The sequence below is a fragment of the Hemicordylus capensis genome, chromosome 11, assembly GCF_027244095.1.
Source record: "Hemicordylus capensis ecotype Gifberg chromosome 11, rHemCap1.1.pri, whole genome shotgun sequence".
Lineage (NCBI taxonomy): Eukaryota > Metazoa > Chordata > Lepidosauria > Squamata > Cordylidae > Hemicordylus > Hemicordylus capensis.
The window spans coordinates 11,028,424-11,045,323 of NC_069667.1; the positions used below are offsets into that span (position 1 = coordinate 11,028,424).

The 16,900-nt window shown below is 49.7% G+C and overlaps 2 long non-coding RNA genes across 14 annotated transcripts in view; both read left to right on the top strand.

Annotated features, from left to right (window-relative positions):
• Positions 1-356: 356 nt before the first annotated feature.
• LOC128335693 (uncharacterized) lies at positions 357-8,698 on the top strand. Of its 11 annotated transcripts, XR_008311690.1 has the most exons (9): positions 357-1,896; positions 2,611-2,721; positions 3,186-3,315; positions 3,751-4,001; positions 4,100-4,192; positions 4,409-4,477; positions 5,084-5,269; positions 5,503-5,586; positions 5,712-8,267. It is a non-coding gene; the product is annotated as an uncharacterized LOC128335693 (long non-coding RNA). The 11 variants fall into 11 exon arrangements; XR_008311684.1 differs by adding an exon at positions 8,276-8,698 and having other exon boundaries at positions 5,084-6,579; XR_008311682.1 differs by adding an exon at positions 2,187-2,425 and having other exon boundaries at positions 5,084-8,267.
• Positions 8,699-10,836: 2,138 nt separating this feature from the next.
• Positions 10,837-16,900, top strand: part of LOC128335694 (uncharacterized) — a 93,417-nt gene continuing 87,353 nt past the window's right edge. For all 3 annotated transcript variants that reach the window (XR_008311693.1, XR_008311692.1, XR_008311691.1), the window contains exon 1: positions 10,837-12,666. This is a non-coding gene — a long non-coding RNA (uncharacterized LOC128335694). The remainder of the gene's footprint in view (positions 12,667-16,900) is intronic.

Sequence of the window (16,900 nt, forward strand, 5' to 3'; positions counted from 1 at the left end):
CAACCAATTCTCCTGGGTGCGCCTCAGCCAATCAGGCGCCTCCGCCACCCAGCCAATTAGCTGGGTGCTGGGACACACATTCCAAGGCACACCCAGGAGAATTAATAATATAGATTTTTTTCTTCTTCTCATATGTATACATATATACATAATCAATTACTACTACTGTTTCTTTTTAAAAAGGGAATTTTGTTGTTGTTGATGATGGATAATATCTGTTTGTATGCTTTTGTTGGACTCTCAGAGAGATGAAACCTTGTCTGTTTCTATAATACTAATAAAAGCATACTTTAAAAAAAAAAGATTATTCCTCCAGTTGCAGTCCCTCCAAGGCAAGTTCTTCAAGGCAAGTCCCTCCAAGGCAAGATCATGGCCAGGGAGCCGTCTCTCTGTTTTCAGGCAGGAGGACAGTGGTTGCAGAGAGAGAAAAGCGTTAGAAACCAGCCCTGTCTTTTCCCAGCAGCAGCAGCAGCAGCAGCCATCTTTGATTGGTCCTCCTTGTCTTTTTCTCAGGCCCCGCTTGGCAGTTGAAGGCAATCGCTGAGCAAGGAGAAAGCATGGCCACCAGGAGAGCTGGAAAGGAACGTCAAACAACCAGACAAGCTTTATGTGCTTTTTGTATGTGATTCCTTGCCCCCAGAAGCCCATGTGTGTGTTTTTCCTTCCAACATTCATGAAACATGTGTCTTTGTGAGATATATATAAAAATCCCCTGTTGAAAGCCCCTCTTTGTGTTTCTTCCCCAAGCCCTTGTTTGTGCCTGAGTGAGAGATTTCGAACTCTTCACAAATGATTTGAAATGATGGGGCTCTTCCTTTGTTTCTTTTCAAGCAGGCTCCCTCGGGACCAAAGCCTCTAAATTGTTTATGGCCTGGTGGCTCAGGACTACTATAGCCTTGGCTTATGAGACATTGAATCTACCTGTGCCCAGAGGTATCACGGCGCATTTGACGAGAAGTGCGGCTGCATCGGCAGCTTTCTCAGCAAGAGCTCCCTTGGAGGAGATTTGTAAAGCGGCCACATGGAGTTCTATTTCTCCTTTTGTGAGACACTATAAGATTTTTTCCTTCATACACACACACACACACACACACACACACACACACACACACACACACACACACCACTTTTAAACAAAAAAAGTTCCCAAAGCCAAAAGTCCCCCCGCCCCAAGATATGAGAAAAATGGCTCTCTGCTCCCATATGGATTTCTTCATAAGAATGAGCAGCTTAGAAACTTTTGTTCTATAATAGCGCATGCATGAATCATAGATAGAGGGGAGGGGAGCAGCTGTGGTTGTAATGAATTTCTGGATGTTTTTAAATGCATCACTTAAGCCTTATTAAGTGCTTAATTATGTCCAATGCTGCAATCGTCTATTAAGAAAAAAATCATCTACCAAATTTATCTTTTTATATCAAATTATTTATTAAAGGCAAAAGTGCACTTTGGGACACTGGCAAGACAGAGGCGGGAGTGACATTTTATTGCATTTAGTAGACATTGATTCAGAAAAGTACAATTTCTGCTGACTTTCTGACTACTTCATAATCAAGGCCCCAGGCTGCAAATTGTTTTTAAAAGGCCATAAAACCTGCCCCCCCACAACTTTTGCAACACTCCCCCCCCCAGACATTTAGGGATCTCTGGTTGCTTCCACTTCTTGGCTTCAAGTGTTGTTGTGGTGGTGATGATGATGATGATGATGATGATGATGATGATGGATTGATTTCCTGTATATAACAGACTCGGACTTGGCTGGCGAATGGCTCTTTTATTCCACCAGGGTCCAGACAACAATCTTTATCCTACCTTTGGCCTTGATCCAGCAAAAAAGGTGTATTCAGAAGAACAGAAGATCCAAAGTACTTTTGCGTTTCCGTAAGCTGAATGAGGTGAGGAAATCAGAAGCACACTGGCCCCACACTGAGAACCAAGTTCTCTGAGACAAGCTTTCCCCTGCACTCAGCCTCCTTGCAGAAGTGTGTAGGTTATTCAAGGCAGAGCCCAGGGAGGGGTGTTGGCCTAGGTATCATGGGAACTGGGGGCGAGCAGACCCCAGTAGGGCCTTGGCACTCTGGAAAGTGGGGAGGGGGTTGGTGGTGTCCCCCCCCCCGCGCCTTTTTGGAGATCCAGAGTGCAACAGGAGCCCTCCTCACGCCTCTCTCCCTGCTCTTGAATCCAGGTTTCCCAGAAGAGGCCAGGTTTGCAGCTGCCCCTATTCCATTTGCAGCAGCACCACCTCCAGCCTCCAGCCCTGCCCAGCACTGTGGCCTCCCACAAGGGCAGCAACAACAGTGATGTGCTGAGAGGGCAGCCAAGGCCCTGAGGTGGTGCCAGAAGGCAAAGTGCCAAACACTGCCTTGCCCCACACCCCTGGTTGGGGCAGCCCCCTTTCCAGAGGGACCTTTGCAGGCTTTGGAAGTGAGTGGAAGCCTGCAGAGCAAACCCTGGCCAGCTGCAGGGACTGATTCCTTCCCTCTACTGTATCTTTTGCAGGATCCAAATGAGGAGAGGCTGGCCACAGTGTCACCTTTCTGCATTTGTCCCCCAGAGGATTATTTAGATAAGCGATATTATTGAGTGTTAGTGCTCTTTTGTTCCGCCAGGAGACAGACCCAAACCATCCTAATCTGACCTGTGGACCTAACCCAAGAGCAGTGCTCTTTCAGCAGGTTAGCCGAGAAAGAGTCTTGAGGCACTTCCGCAAGCTGGCTGAGGTGAGGAAATCAAAAACACACAACCCCACCCCCACCCCACTGAGAAACAAGAGCAATGGGGCAAGCTTTTCGCTTCGCTAAGCCCCTTTGCTGAAGCTTGTGGGTTGGCTAAGGCAGAGTTCAGGCCTGGGTGCCCTTGGAATGTGGGGAGGGCGGGAGGAGATTGGTGTGTCCCCCGTACTCTCCCATCCCAGCTCCAAAGCATCACCTCCACCATTTGAGCAGCCCTGCCCGCCAGCCTCCAATATCTCTGCCCCTCACCATCACTGCAGCCCCCCAGCTCACTCCCCATGATGTGGAAAGACCTGCCCCTCAAGCATGGGGAGCCTAGACTGCTTAGACTACTAGCAGCTTCTCCTTTTCCAAGCCAACCTGGCCATCTCCATGTTCCACCATGGCCAGGGAAGCTCATGACTCCCTATAGATCTCTTCACACCTTTCTTCCTGCCCTTGAATCCCTCCAGGAGACACAATAGCAAGGAGGTTGAGCCACATTTCCCAGACCCAGAAGAACAGCAGCCACACCAGCACAGGCCCTTCCTCCACTGGCAGCTCAGCACCCAGGACGACCTGAACAACAGAACATACTTGGTGGTAAGCGCGGCCCCTCCAGCACCCTTTAGCCTAAGTGGAGCCCCACGCTTCAAGCAAACGTGGACGGCCACGGGTCCCACCCCTCCCAGAAATCCCATCGCTCAGTGGTAGACTGTGTGCCTTCTCTGCAGCAGGTCCCAGCTTCCATCCCTGGAAAAGGGCAGAGTCCTGTCCAGTCTCTCACAAGGAACCATGAGGGCTGATGTGCCATTTGGAAAGCAAGGCAGAGTTGCGGGAGTGGGAGTCAGAAGATGTGGGGGGAGCTTTGAAGCTGAAGACAAGGGCAGAGACTTCTCTCCAGGCTGGAACCGGGTGCTAGACCTGCCCCTACATTTCCCCTTTGCACATCCCAGGGCTAGATGAGGCACAGCATTAGGCAGCAGCAAGGAAATTACTTGGTTCACTGGAACACCTTGAATCCCGTGGTCTTCTCAGAACTTCAGCCAGAAGTCAGCCAGAACTTCAGTCTTTAGTGCACAAATGCCATCTCCTGAAGTTCTTCGCTCAACTACCATTCCCAAGATTCTTTGGATTGCACCATGAAAGCTCCAGCACTTTCCAACTGATACAAGTTGGTCGTGCAGATGTGCCCCCAGTCCTGATGGAAGGTGGTGGATTCCCGGCTGTGAAAACAGCAGTCCTGAGAGAACGTTAAGGATTGCTGTGATGCAGCTGAAACTTCAGAAGTGGTCTACGTTCTTTTCTTTTAGAAGTTGACAGGAAGAGAGGAAATGCAGGTTTGAGTTGGCCACTAATTGGCCCGTTGTTAACCTTCTTGCCACAGGACCTTGCAAAATACCCCCCACAGGGATGGTGCTGTGGGCTCACCAGCTTGCCTGAAAGAATCTTGATCGTGCGGGCGGTGGCCGCCATACAGGTAATGTTTGGGAAATGCTGCCATTCCTAAGAGAAGGAGCAGGAGGAGGACCAGCAGAGGCAGCAAGCACCAGATCCATGACGGTTGACATGGTTGTGCCATTAGTGCCTGAGATCTCTCCTCTGCCTCCTTGCCCTTCCCTCGCCACTTATGGGATAGAAGCGCCAGTGGGATGTGGATTCTCTTGCCACCTTTCCTTCTCTGCCCTTCCCTCAGAAACAAGCCTCTGCTTCACAGGATCCCAAGCTAGCCAAGACCTCGGACACGGCTGATGAAGATGAGAAGGTCAGTGGCAAGTCCAAGATGTGTTTTTCTGGAAGTCAGTGCTAAGAGGAGGGTGCTGTGTTCTGAGGCTTAAAATGGGGTCCCCAAACTTGGCTCTCCAGATGGGTTGGAGTACAATGCCTCCACTGGAAACTCCAGCCCTGCCCAGCACCGAGGCTGACCCAACCCGACCCTACTTTGTGGTAAGCACCCTCCCATTCCAGGGAATCCTGAGCACTCTAGTTCTGTGGGGTGGAGTTTGGCATCTCTCTCTCTCTCTCTCTCTCTCTCTCTCTCTCTCTCTCTCTCTCTCTCTCTCTCTCCTTACATCACGTCAGCCCACCTGCTTGGAGTATAGCCCCCTATTTCTCAAGCAGTATTTGGGACACTTTTCTATCACTCACACATTTCCAGTGCTTCTCTATCTTCCCATTCTGCATTGCAAGATCTGGGCCAGCTTGAACCTTTATCTTGCCTTCCACTTCACTTTCCATACATGGAGAGATCTCTAATTGCTTTCACTTCTTGGCTTCAAGTGTTGTTGCAGTGATGCTGATGCTGCTGATAATGGATTGATTTCATGTATATAACAGACTTAGCTGGCAAATGGCTCTTTTATTTCACCAGGGTCCAGACAGCAAACGTTGTTATCCTACCTGTGGCCCTGATCCAACCTCCAAGGGGATTCAGGAGAATGCAAGGTTTAACTTCTTCCATCTGTTTAAATCTTCTGTTATTTGGTGTCAATCCCATTTCAATTTCTACCTTAAGTCAAAGGAGCCATAGGAACGACCACCATACAGATTGAGAGAGGTGAGGCAGTTGGAGGGATCAGGTGGACATCAGGCTGAAAACAGAGGGAGCTGCTGAGCATCTTTTGCCATTCACTCTGATCCAAACCCTGTTGGCTCTCTAAGCCAGGCCCCAGAAGGCTCTTGGCACTCTTGAAAGTGGGGAGGGGGTGGGCGCCCCACCCTCTTTCTTTTACGAGATCCAGAGCACAGCAGGAGCCTCCCTCACACCTTTCTCCCTGCTCTTGAATCCAGCAGAGGCCAAGACTGCCGGCCCATCCTAGCCTAGTATCAGCAGCAGCCCCACCCATCACTGTGGCCAAGAGCACCCAAGATGTGGTAAGCCCTCTTGAGACGAGGGTGGAAGAAGCGCCCCATGTTCCAAGCAAACGTGGCCGGCCACGTGTCCCACCCGTGCCAGGAAAGCCCAAAGCTCAGTGGTCAACTGTGTGCCTTCCCTGCAGCAGGTCCCAGGTTTGAGTTCTGTCCAGTCTGAGTCCAGAAGAGCAGCAGCAGCACCACCACCACCACCACCAGAACAGGACCAGCCTCCACTGGAAACTCCAGCCCTGCCCACCACCGAGGCTGACCCGACCTGACAATCATTCAACAACGATGAATTACATGTGTAAACCTGGCTCTGACTTGGCTGGCAAATGGCTCTTTTGGTCCACCAGGAGACAGACGCAAACCATCCCAATCTGACCTGTGGACCTAACCCAAGAGCAGTGCTCTTTCAGCAGGAAGGCTGAGAAAGAGTGTTGAGGCGCTTCTGCAAGCTGGCTGAGGTGAGGAAATCAGAAGCACATGGACAGCACAGTGAGAACCAAGAGCAATCGGGCCTGCTTTTCCCTGCGCTCAGCCCCTTTGCTGAATTGTATGGCTTGGCTATGGCAGAACTCAGGGGGTCTTGGCCTGGGTGCCATTGGAACTGGGCATGGGCAGGAGGAGATTGGGCCCCCCCTCCGTACTCTCCCATTCCCAGAGCAAAAGCACCACCTCCACCCTGTGGGAAGCACTGCCCCTCCAGCACGGGTGAGCCTACACTGGGTAGAGTACTAGCAACTTCTCCTTTTCCAAGCCAACGTGGCCATCCTCATGTTCCACCATGGCCTGGGAAGCTCACAGCTCCCTGGTAGATCCCAGTAGACCCTCTTCACACCTTTCTTCCTGCCCTTGAATCCATCCAGGAGAAAAAAACAGAGAGGAGGTTGACCCCAATTTCCCCGATGCGGAACAGCAGCTGCCACTGAGCCAGCACTGACCCAGCCTCCATAGGCAACTCCAGCACCATCTGTTCCTGTGGCCGACCCGCCCCGAACATACTTTGTGGTACGCATGGCCCCTCCAGCCCCGTTTAGCCTAGAGTGAAAGTGGCGCCCCATGTTTCAAGCAAACACAGATGGCCATGGGTCCCACCCATGCCAGGAATCCCATCGCTCAGTGGTAGACTGTGTGCCTTCTCTGCAGCAGGTCCTAGCTTACCTCCCGGGAAAAGGGCAGAATCTTGGGGACCCATGAGGGCTTATGTGTCATTTGGAAGGCAGGTCAGATGGGGGGCAGCTCCCAATCCAAAGATGAGGGCAGTGGCATCTTGTCAGGCCATTAAGGAGGATCTTGACCCACGCCCACATTTCCCCTTAGCACAGCCCTGGGACATATGGGGCACAGCAGTTTGGTTTGGTTTGGTTCTGGGTTAATAAACACAGGCCTGAGTTCATTGCTCATGTGCTTCATAGTAATGACATCTTTGTCGTTGTAAAAGAGAAACTGCTTGTGTAAAACAAAACAAAATAAAACCTGGAATAGAGTACCAAGGTTGCCCAAATGCCATTGATAATGGGGAGAAAAGCCTGGGAAACGGCCATGCACCCTAAGAGAGGGGAAATGAAGGGGGAAATAGCCATAGCAATGACCATGAGTAGCAAGAACACATCCTATATCGGGGGCAGGGGAGGCTGTTACAGTGCCTCTCCAGTTCTTCCTAAGGAGAACTTTCAAGGCTTCAGCCAACCTGCTCTTCTCAATCAATGGAGCTCTGATCCTCCAGGTACTGACCAGGCTTTGGACTTTCCAGGCACGGAAACAAGAGAAGCGGCCACACGGAAGAGCCTTCCGTGGGGTGCCCAGCCCTGCTGCCAAAGCCAGATGCTGGCCTGTAAGCTGAATGGAACCCTTACATTCCCTGTGGGGAGGAGGGAAGACCCGAGAGGAGGATTAGGTATCAGATAGTAGAAGCCTGAAGGTGCCTTTCCATGGGATATGTCCCGGCTGGTTCAGCCTGAAGATGGGGTGTAGTGGGGGGTCTCCATGCCTGGGTCCAGCATGAAGCAGCTCAGTCAACCTGGTGCTGACCCAGGAAAGGCTAGAGCCAAACGGAGGGGTTGTAGTGCCAACAGGTGCTCTCCCCACCGCCTTGATCTCAGGCTGGTCCAAAGCTGGTGCCTGAGCAGAGCTCTCCCTCCTCCTGAATAAGACCCCTGGGATGAAGACCCCCATAACCCAGAGCTGGAGCTCGGGTCTGGCACGGTGTCGCCTCTGCTCCAGGAGGGGTTCCTCCTCGGGCTGCAACAGGAGCCTGGCTGGGTCCTGCAGGGGGGCCCTGGATCCTCAGAGGGCCACGTTCCTGCCTCTGTAGGAGAGGCACTGACTTCTGCCTGCTCAGGCTCTGCTGGATCTGGGGGTTGGGGGTTGGTTAGTGCTGGGGTCCTCCCCCCATCCTTGACGGTTACCTCATGGTCCGAGTCCCAAGCGGGTGCTGACACTCTCCCAGTCTTGCTGCTGTTCTGCTCGAGGATGGAAATGAGGGCCGCCCCACCCTCTGTCATTTCCTGTAGCCCAGAGTGGAGCAGGAACCGCCCTCACACCTTCCTTCCTGCTTCTGACACAGGAGAGGACAGGTCTGCCAACTCCAGCCCACACCACCACCAGCACCACCTCTGCCACAGCTCCTGCCTCCCCCTGGCAACTCCACGGGAGAGTTGCCCACCCAGCAGCGCCTATGCTCTCCTCCTGCCTTTTCTTCCAGATTCTGAAGCCAGGAGACACAGCACTGCCATGCTCTCCATCTGCCCCAGCAGCACCACCAATTCCGCAGCCAGCCTGAGCACGGCCAGCTTCAGGTGGGAGGCAGCCCTGAGCCCAGGGTCTTCTGGGGCTGTGAAGGGCTGGCAGGCTTCCCAGGCAGAAAGCAGAAGCAGCAGGCAGGACTGGGCTGGGGCGGCTGGAGAGGAGCTCTGGAAGTCCCACACGATGCTGCTCTCCAGGAAGAAGGGGGCCACGTTCAAGCACAGGGGACGGGCTGCAGGTGACCTTCCTACCACATCAGTCATCTGTGGGTGCCAGATCTGGGGTATGGAAAGCCAGGATGTTTTTCACACCCAGATTTTAGTTTGCATCTCCTCTGGTATGGAGGGGATGCGTTCATAGATCGGCCAGATTTACCCCCAAGTCCCTGCAGGTTATCAGGGAGCACTTCACACACAATTCAGGTTTTTCATTGTGTAAGACACAATGAAAAACCTGAATTGTGTTTGAAGTGCTCCCTGATAGCCTGATATATATCTGGGGTAAGAAAAAATCCACTTATTGTGATGGTTTTGGGGGCGCAACTTGGAACCCGCAGTAAAGCATCTCAGTAAATGTGCGGTAAAGCCTGCTGTCTGGGAAAGCTGCTGGGGGAAGACTTTTGGTCACTTTTGCAAAGGAAGCCAATTTATTCCAGGTACATCTAGGTGTCCAGGAGGAAACTGTGGTTCTCCCACAAGCTCCTTACGACCCCCTACTCTGAAGGGCCACCAAAGCCAGCTATCCTGATCTTCAGCACACAGAAGTCCTCATTTTTCTACTAAATACCTGCATGTGCCATTTCCAAAGACTATTTGGGCCTTATCCATGCCACCAATTGCAAGTGGCTGAATCTGCACCCTCCCTCTCCAGGGAAGCCTGGGAACTCTAGTTCTGTGGGACTGAGTTTGGCCTTTCTTGCTCACTCGCTCTCTTTTCCTTGTGCAAAAGAAACTCCACTTATATCACATCAGTCCACCTGTTTGAAGTGCAGCCCTCTGTTTCTCAAGCCATGGATCTGTTGCTTCCACTTTCCCAATACTTCTCCATCTTCCCACTCTGCACCGCAAGAGAGCTGTCAGCTTCAGACTTCTCCACCTTGCCTTCCTTTTCACTTTCCTGCAGTATTATAGGCAGCTCTAGTTGCTTCTGTTTCTGGGCTTCAAGGGTCATTGCAGTCATGATGATGATGATGACCTCCTCCCCCCAAAGAAATTATTTGGTTTTTTCACAACACGAGACACACACATACACATTAGAAGAAGAAGAAGAAGAAGAAGAAGAAGAAGAAGAAGAAGAAGAAGTAGACTTCCCATCTCATCATTAGAGCAAGTATCAATTACAATACCAGGAACTTGCCTGTAGCTTAGTCGTTCTCCCCAAGTTAAATCACAAAAGTCAGCTCTAAGGCATTTTTAAAAAAATATTTTTGTTACCACTCAAAAGCCTGATACAAATCCATTTTATAATATGTTTTTAGGTAGATAAGAAGGGGGTCCCATTCCCTTTTAAATGCTTCTAGTTTATTTCCTAATAATGCCGTTAGCTTTACCATTTCTGCCAGCTCTAGCACTTTAAATATCCAATCTTCTTTACTCTGGCAATCAGTATCTTTCCATTTGTATGCAAATGTCAATCTTGCTGCTGCTGTTGAATACATAAAGAGGGTCCAGTATTTCCTAGCCAATAAGTTATTATCGATGCTTAGAAATATTGTTTCTGGGCTCTTAGGGAAAGTAATTTTAAACACTTTCTTAAGATCGTTCTATATCAGATCCCAATAGCCTTTAAACTTATTACAAGTCTACCATAAATGTATATAGGAACCCTCCTCTTTTTTACACTTCCAACATTTGTTTGACATGTTCTTGTACATTAAAGCCAACTTCTTAGGAGTTAGATGCCATCTACATAACATTCTCCAAGTGAAAAATAACAAATAATTGACACAAACATGGGTGTCAAACATCCCCACATACCTCAGAGATACTATGGATTTTCTCAACCAGTTAAGATCTTACCATATGCCTCCCACTGATTGCCTTTTAGTTAGTTACTATAGATGTTGTGTCTCTGTATACCAATATACCAAAACAAGGGATATAGTGGAAACACGAACAAATGGCTTTTAAAAAGGGAACTGTTCTGGATCCATACCTTCCAAACCTGGACTCCCATGGGACTGAATGAGGATATAAATTGCAGGGTTATGTTATGAAATCCTGGCATGACATGATCTTTTCTTTCTGCTTGGTGTGCTTTGATGTGGATGTATTGTGGTCTTAGCTACACTGTATAGATCTTCAGGAACTATCCTTATGGTAAATAAGAACTTAAGTTTTTGTAGAATTGGGTCCTCAAAGAGCTACATGGTGATATCAACCCACAGCAGCTGGGGTTAATTTGTTCATTTTGCTATATATTCTGCATCAGAGCTGAGCACTCATGGTTACCATTATCTGAAGACAAGAGATAAAGGTTTACACTGTAAGGTTAGTTTTCACTTGGTTATCTTTTACTTGATTATTGTTATCCATTATTGTGATTTTATATGATTGTCATTTGTATAGGGAAAATAAATTCCTGGCTTTTCTACTTATAATACTTTAGTATTTATGAGATAATAGAGAGTGGGTGGGTTGTTTTTTACACTCAGTTGGTCCTTTTACCTACCATAATTCCTGGTTGAAGGACTCGGAATTACCAGCAGATAAATTGGTTTCACAAACCTTTGAAAGAAAATAACCCAAAGGGGGGCTACTCCTCCAAACTGTTCCAATGTAACTCCCTGGAGCGGAATGTTCATGGACTCCAAGGGCAGTTTACAGGCAGCCAGCTGGGCAGAGCTAATGGGGCTCAGTGGCAAGGAAGAAAATAGGCTTTAACCCAAAGAGCAGCAATGTCTCAGCCTGAAGAATACTCCCTCACAACAGTCACACCCCCTTCTGTTTCTGAGGGGAAAGGGGGTCTCAAGCTTCCTCCTTGCACAGGCTCAAGGCATACCAGGGATATGCTGCAACCTTTTCTTGCGGACCTATAATTGTAAGAATTGATTCAGCATAACAAGTCCTTCCAGAAACTGGGGCCTATCCATGCTTCCTGTGTGAGATGGGTGTTGCAAAATATTGACCCGGAAGGAGGAGGGGATGGGGTCAGAGCTCAGTGGAAAAGCACCCGCTTGGGTCGGCTGGGAAGAACTCCTGCCTGAAATCTTGGAGAGTGCTGCTAGTTAGGATAGAAGATACCAAGCTGGAAGGACCACTGGTCTATAGGGCTGCCTCCTAGGGGTGAGTAGACAGGTCAAAGCCTGTAGAAACCTTGGTTGCAGAGAAGTGTGAAGGAGCTGTTGTATATACTGAGGAAGAGAAACACAATGCCTTTTCTGCCCTCAGCTGGCCAATGTCATCACTTCTACCAAACCTGCATTACAAGTTGAAGAGAGTTTCAGGAATGATTGTTCAGCACCACCTGCTGGAATATCCAGGCAGATGTTCCTGATTGCCTTCTAGTGTCCATTCCTTCTGAATTTAAATGGGATCTGTAGTTATGCTACTTTCCCATAAAAGGGGGAGGGTTCTCAAACTTGGGTCCCCAGACATTGTTGGACTACAACTCCCATCACCCACAGCCCAAATAGCCACAGGTTATCTAGGGTTCTCAAACTCAGATCCCTAGATATCGGACAACCTCTGGGGACCCACATTTGATAACTCCAGCCATAAGAGTTTTGTAAGGGCGTTCTTGTAGAAGAGGCAGCTGCAGAACTGAAAAATCTCCTTTGCTCCAATGAAAAAGGCAGCCACGAGAGGCAAGAGAGCAATAATGTATTGTGGTTTGGCATACTAACAAATAGCAATGTTTCTTTTTAAATGGGGGAGTCATTCCTGTGAAATCTTTTCTCAGGCTCATTCACAAGATTCTGATTAGGGTAAGTCAAGCATCCTAGCCTTGTTTGAGAGCTGTGTGTGCTCCTGTTTTGTGACTGTGCATAGGCGAAACAGCAAGTTCAGAGGGGGAGGACCTGATCGTCTGAGAGGGAGGAGCTGGCTCGGAGGGTGCTGTCTTACCCAGCACTTTTCCGAGGTAGAAGGAAATACCATCCAACCCAGCTGCTCTCTCCCAGATGATCATGCCCCCTCTCCGACCTTGCCCAAGATTACAGAATGGGAGGGACACAGCTCCCAAACAAGGATAGGACGCTAATAAAAGAACATCTGGATGAGTTGATTGTATATTTACAGATAAAGTCAAAGAGCTGGACTTGGACCAGGGAGAAGCCGCTGAGCCATGAAGGTCCTGAAGGAAGCTACATCAGCCCAAGCCTGCGTCACAGGGTGGTGGTGATAATAAAAGGTAATGCCACTCTGAACTTCTTGGAGGGAGGACAAGATGCAGAGAAGTCAGAGGTTCTCAAACAACTTATTCAGGGTCCCTGGCAACTCAGGAGGGACCTGTCAGGAGTCCAGAGGCCTTACCTGACATGTCCAAGGTGTGGACATGTCAGCACCGATGGGAGCCAGACGGAGACAGAAGCCGACAACCACTTGCCTCCTCCACTGCTCACCAAGCCGAGGGCCGGTACAACAGTGGCACTTCTGTGGCTGGTGGGCCAGGGGAGAGTTCCCTCTCGGGAGACACTCTCTAGAGCTCATCTCGTGAGGGACCCAAGAAGTGCCCTTGCTGTGCTTCCCCTGGCTTTGTGAGCAGCGGAGGAGCGAGGTGGCTTCCATGGGGTGGCCAACTAGGGACTTCTACAGAGGACAAGTGACTCTTTTGGGGACCAAGCAACTCATTTTGCATTTGTTGTGTCTGAATTTCTGGGGGGCAACTGGAACATTTTGTTGGTTCAGGATACTTTGTTCTCAGGAGAAGCTTCTCTTCCTGAGGAGAGCTGGTCTTGTGGTAGCAAGCATGATGTGTCCCCATAGCTAAGCAGGGTCCACCCTGCTTGCATAGGAAAGGGAGACTTGATGTCTGAGCACTGCAAGAGATTCCCCTCAGGGGATGAAGCCGCTCTGGGAAGAGCAGAAGAAGGTTTCAAGTTCCCTCCCTGGCAGCTTCTCCAAGATAGGGCTGAGAGAGATTCCCTCCTGCAACCTTGGAGAAGCCACTGCCAGTCTGTGAAGACAATACTGAGCTAGATAGACCAATGGTCTGATTCAGTATATGGCAGTTTCCTTTGTTCCTATGTTCCTATGTCTCCTTTCCTTGCCGGCACCCTACTGAACACCCACCAGGGAAGCCAGAGAGGAGGTTCTGCTTCAGTGGCAGGTTTCAGAACCAGGGTCATCCCCAATTTTGCTTTGCAAGGGCAGGTGTGTTTTAACATATTCTCCAAATTACGTCAAAGTCCTTGCAAGCTATTGGGGAGCACTCCACATGTGATTTGAGTTTTTCATTGCGCATTGGAGCTGAGTCCAATTTATGTCCAGGGTAAAAAAATTCCACTTTTTGCCTCGGTTTTGGGGGCAAATTTGAACTATCCAAACTCCACAGTACTTCACCCCTCTTAATGCCTCAGTAATACCTGCTGTCTGGAAAGGCTCCAAGTGATGCAGGAACATGGACAGGTGAGCTTGGCAGGTGCATCTTGCTTCATTCATGTGGTGGTGGTGGGAAGTTAGCAGTTAGCTAACTTTACTCAGCAGTTACCCCTGCTGACTGAGTAAAAAAGACCCCTTTTAAAGTGAGAGATCTCTTCTTTTAGCATGGGGAGAGCAACTGGTCTTACCCAGTCCCTTCAATGACTGATGCTGGTGTTCCCTTGCGTTTCTTTTTAGATTGTGCATCTTATTATTTATCTATTTCAACTGTGCCGGTGCTCTGGCGCACCTCACAATTCTCAAGAGCCGCTGGGCCAGATGGACAGGCCCAGTGGTCACTCAGTCCACCACCACAAAGGAGGGAGTCCTGCTCGGCTCACCCCCCCTCCCAAGTCACCACCATTCAGCTGCACACATGGCGGCTGAAATTGGGGCTGGGGAGGCTCAGTAGGGTGGGGCCGTGGCAGGGTGGGTGCAAGGTGGTGGCAGGAGACCCCCACTGGCCATTTGGAGGCCTTCCCAGACCTTGGAGGCCATGGACCGGGCCTCCGAGGGTAAGAACACCTCTGCAAGTGACTGGGAGATCATGCATGCACTAGCATAAAAAGAGGCTGACTCAGTAGTTTGTTGGCTGTCCTGCCTTGAGCCAAGAGATGATGTTGCTGGCCTGGTTGAGGAGAGTAGGCTGGGTGACCCGTGTAAGAGGAGGACAGAGGAGTGTGTGTGTGCCTGTGCGCGCGAGCTGCCACCGTGTTGGGATTCTTGGGATGTGCGGAAGCTGCAAGGGGCAGTGGAGAGCAGGTAAGCACCTGCTCTCCCCTTCCTTAAAGCTCCCAGTCCCTGCTCTCGAATGGTGCTTGAATCGTACACCCCTAGGTATGCACTAGGGTTTCATGCACACCTTTAGTCCTGTGCAGAAGGAAGCCCCGCTGCGTCTCCTGGGATTTACTAAAGACACTTGGAAAGTGATGGCCACTGGTCTGATTTCTGAGTGACCATGCTTAGCTCAAGCAATGAGTAATTAACAGGAAGCAGTCTTGAAAGGTGTGGAAATGACATTCGTAGTATATTCTGAAATGAATTGTCTTGTGAAAGCTTGTTCCAACATAGAGATTAAACATTTTATTGCTATGCAAGTTTTAGACATTGTCGGGATGTCATGCTCCCTGGATGCTTGAGTGGCCCTGTGGAGTCTGGAGAAGGGCGTGGCATCCCTCCTGTGGGGCTTTCGTTTCGGATGAGAAAGGCCCAGGCTGGTCGGATCCCAGTGGGGTTGAGCGGGCAAGGAAGGGAGAGCTGCAGGGAACAGATCCAGGGAGACAGCTAGGTTGGGTGGGGCAGGAAACAGGAAGCAAGATCAGGAAGGGGGCGGGGCTGGAAGTAGGCTTCAAGCCCTGTCAGCTCTGCACTGGGGTATTTAAAGACAAGGCAGCTGATGAAGAGGGGCAGCTTCTGAGTAGGGGAGCCAAGAGTTCTTCAGGAGAGGGAACTGGCTGAATGCAGCAAGCCAGGAGGAGGACGACTCAGGTGACAAACTAACCTCCTCCCCTGGCTGTTCCTGAGGCTGGCCTTTTTTTGGTACTGTGAGTCATTGATCAGCTCTGTCTGGAGCTGGGAAAGGCACCAATAAAAGGAGGCTAAAGGCAAGAAAAGCAGAGCAGGGAACTTAATAACCCAACCTCCAAATTCTGATGTGCAGGACTGCAGAAATCCACTAGTCTACTAGTCTGTGACGAGTGAAAAATGATGCCTGACGAGTGAAAAAACTCCTGCTGAGCAATGTATCAACGTAGCTCGATGAGTAAAATATTTTGTTTGGCTAATAAACTGAGCCAACATTTCTTTACCCCTGCTGATGTGGATTGGAAAGGTCTATAGGAAAGCCATCCTGTTCCTCTGATGAACAGTGTGGGAATGGATAACTGGTTTGTTCCGGGATGAGGTGTCTTCTATAGCTCTGCTCACTGAGGCCTGCTTAAAGCATATCATCCTCCCAAACTGAGCAGAATGTGATTTCCCCAGAAGAACATAGGAACAGCCCTGTTGGATCTGGCCCAAGGCCTATCTAGTCCAGCATCCTGTTTCACTCAGTGGCCCACCAGATGCCTCTGAGAAGCCCACAGGCAGGTCCTGAGGGCATGCCGTCTCTCTTACTGTTGCTCCTGTTGCTATTTGGAGGTGGCCTATAGCCCTCTGACTAGTAGCCATGGATAAACCTGTTCTCCATGAAAATCACATAGAAATGTCCTCCCCACATCAGAGGAAGCTACTGAGTCAGGCAATTGGTCCATCTAATTCAATATTGTCTGCTCTGACTGGCAGCAGCTCACCAGGCAGGCATTTCTTTCAGCCTTACCTGAAAATGCTGTGAGGGATTGAACCTGGGATCTTCTGCATGCCAAGCAGATGCTCTATCACCAAGCTGCAGCCCCATCCCGGAAGTTAATTATTGTAAGGGCAGGGATTCTGATGACACTTTCTTGTGTGCCTGTACCTTTTTCAGATAGCCACTGGTCATATTTTTAAAGTTAATGGGGGAAATAAACAATTCTCTTAAGCATGTATTGTTGAGAAAACAATTTATCCTTTCATATTTTCTCTGCTCCTGCTCTGTTTCAAGTTATACCACAAGAGGGCAGCAGTGCATTTTCAGGAAAAGGAAAAACTCTTTAAAGTTCCTTCCATTGCATATGAGTTCAATGAGTAACACTGAAATGATGATAAAAGGTCCTCTCCCCTTTCCTGCAACCCATCCTACATTTGTCTTGTGAGGGCTTGGCTTTTACTGGCCCTCAGTCTAAACACCCGCTGCCAACAGTATAGGATTTTTAGCTTTTTTAAAATAAAAAAAAGTGGTTCTGACTCCCCATCACTGAAACTAGGAATGTGTACGGAACCGTTTGGCACTCCATTCTGGGAGTGCCGAACTGGTTCCGTGGACTGGCATTTGAGTCGGTTCAGAGGGTGGGATTTTTTCCCTTTAAAAGGCAGGGCAGGCGCTGCCTACCTGCCAGCCCCCCCCCCCCCCCGCCGCCATTTGCACG